The sequence below is a fragment of the Astyanax mexicanus genome, unplaced genomic scaffold, assembly GCF_023375975.1.
Source record: "Astyanax mexicanus isolate ESR-SI-001 unplaced genomic scaffold, AstMex3_surface scaffold_53, whole genome shotgun sequence".
NCBI lineage: Eukaryota > Metazoa > Chordata > Actinopteri > Characiformes > Acestrorhamphidae > Astyanax > Astyanax mexicanus.
The window spans coordinates 60,001-62,500 of NW_026040063.1; the positions used below are offsets into that span (position 1 = coordinate 60,001).

Below are 2,500 nucleotides of genomic sequence, written 5' to 3' on the forward strand. Positions count from 1 at the left end.
TTTTTCCTTGGCGGCATTGGGGAGAGTGTCGTCCTCGTACTCAAACCTCACCGTGACATCCACCACTTTGGCTTCACTGCCTCGGACGAACACCAGGTCCGGTCGCAACAGGGCGCCATTGGCCGCCCTGAAGGACTTTTCCCGGTGAACATCCCAGTCCCATCGCTCTGCTTCGGCAGCAAGGAGGTCACAAACTCTGTGGTGCCTTCTAATCCTGGACCTCTGAGTGGACGGGCAGACACTCAGGATATGAGAGGCGGATTCCAGACTCAAGGAGCATCGCCTACAGAGAGAGGATATCTTGGCCCTCCCCCTACTCCTAAACTCCAAGGTAGGGTACACGTTAGCCCGGAGCATCAGCGCCGCAATGTAATGTCGCTGCCGCATCCCAGTGGGAACGGCGAGCCAAGCATTACTGGCACTGCTACCACCAAACCCACGCACACCCACCCCTTGGACCGGTAGACTAGCCCACTTGAGAAATTCCTCCTTCCTCCAGTCACACGGTTTCAGGCATCGCTGGATCACGGGGCTGGATGACTCGCCCTTCGGAACCTGAGCACCTGCAGAGCTGAAACTCGGCAGGTCTTCAAGGATGCCTCCAGCCCTCTTCCAAACTGCTTTGAACTTGGAAAACGCCTTCTCTGTGCTCATGAGACTTCTGGTAGTAACATCCGATGACCCAGCCAGGCGGTACAAACGCCTGGCTTGGATGGATGGGATGAGACGGGCTAGTTTCTGCACGCCAAGGCCACCATCCTTGTGCTGTGCGTATAAAAGTCCGTCACAGGTCGACATAGGAAGATGCAGCCAGTTCTTCACAGCCTTCCTGATTATCCCATCCGCGGCATTCAGAGTGACTAAACCAAGATCGCAGTGATCGGCAGCGTAAATGACCCGAGGTATGGCATGCCTAATCAGAATGGAGACCTTCTGAGTCGGCTTGAGTTTGGCTTTTCCAATCCTGCCTACCCAATCAGAAATCCGACCAACTATGTCAGGCTTCTTCAATCCGAGCCAGGGTGACACCGAAATGCCCAGGTACCTCACTGCCTCTCCGGGACCAGTCATATGGAGAGCCGCCCCTTCTACTCTCCACGGCGGGCAACTATTGAGGCACCGCACCCTGGACTTATAGGACATCAGAAAACCGTGACACTTGGAGGGCTGAAGCCTCAGCCCCCCGCGCCGGCAGAAATCTTCAAGGATTTGCAGGTTGGAGGCCATTCCCTGCCATGAATCAGATACCACCACCAAGTCATCTGCGAACGCCAACACAGAAAGTGTTGTGTCTAGCACACTGAATCCCTGTCCTTGGGTTTCCAAGTATGCAATGAGGGGGTTCATTGCCAAGTTAAAGAGCAATGGTGACAAGGAGTCTCCCTGCTTGACACCCACTCTGAGAGAGATCTCGGAGGTGGACTGGTCTCCGATTTCAATCTTGGTCACACTTTGTTCGTAGGAGTCGCGGATCACTCCTATCATGTGGGTATCCACACCTCTCTCCTGTAGAACATACCAGATATGTTCATGAGAGACAGAGTCGAATGCCTTAGCGATGTCGATAAATACCACTGCAAGTTGGCTGTGCTCTTCTGTGCTCCGTCTTATGAGACCTTGCAGAACCTCAATGTTCTCAGAACAGCCGGGGGCGTTGATAAACCCCCTCTGACGGCAGTGAACCGAGCACCCTCTCACGAGTCTACTGTGGATCACCTTTGTGAAGAGCCTCAAGACTGTGGAACCGATGGTGATCGGCCGCCAACTGCCGATCTCCGTCGCCGCCCCGTTCCCAGTCTTGGGAATCAATACCGTTCGACACCGCTTAAAGCACACCGGTACGACTCCGGTGAACATCCACACGTTGAACATACATGTGACCGTCTCGCACTTAGGATCCCAGTCAAGCAAGAACTGCTTTTTTATACCATCGGGGCCTGGTGCGGAATCGCTCGACATGGCTCGAAGGTTCTCCAATACCTCCGCCGTCGTGAGAGCCGATTCAAAGGGACTGTTATCCGCGTCTCTCTCGGTCAGGAACCTTCCCAGCCCACCAAAGAATCCTGGAACCTCCCATTTAACTTTATACGCGGCCTCAACAGCTGTGAGGGAAATGGGGCAGACGGCTGAGACAGTTCCGTCTAGGATTTCTTTTGCTAGGCGGGCTGGGTCGCTCCTAAAAAGCTGTTGGCACCTGCTGAAGGTAGCTGTTCTTACCTTCGCCCTATCTGACCTTCTGGTGCCAGTCACCCGCACCTTAAGTGACTTACGTGAGACAAGGCGTTTCACACAGCCCTTCTTCTCAACACCCCCAAGCATCCGGAGTACTGACCGGGCTGCAGCTTCAAGACGAGCGGGCCACTCAGCTGCCCCCTCGAGCCACAATTTAAGGACTGAGATGTGTTGGTCCTTGGAAGATCTGGCCGCATCAATCATCTCCGCTGCCAAGCTCCTGTAGATTCCAAGGAGGCCATTCACCGGGACTCTCAATACTGGCTCA

General features: G+C 54.5%; 1 pseudogene; it reads right to left on the reverse strand.

Annotated features, from left to right (window-relative positions):
• The window catches only part of LOC125797811 (28S ribosomal RNA), a 9,450-nt pseudogene that overhangs the window by 2,786 nt on the left and 4,164 nt on the right, over positions 1-2,500 (reverse strand).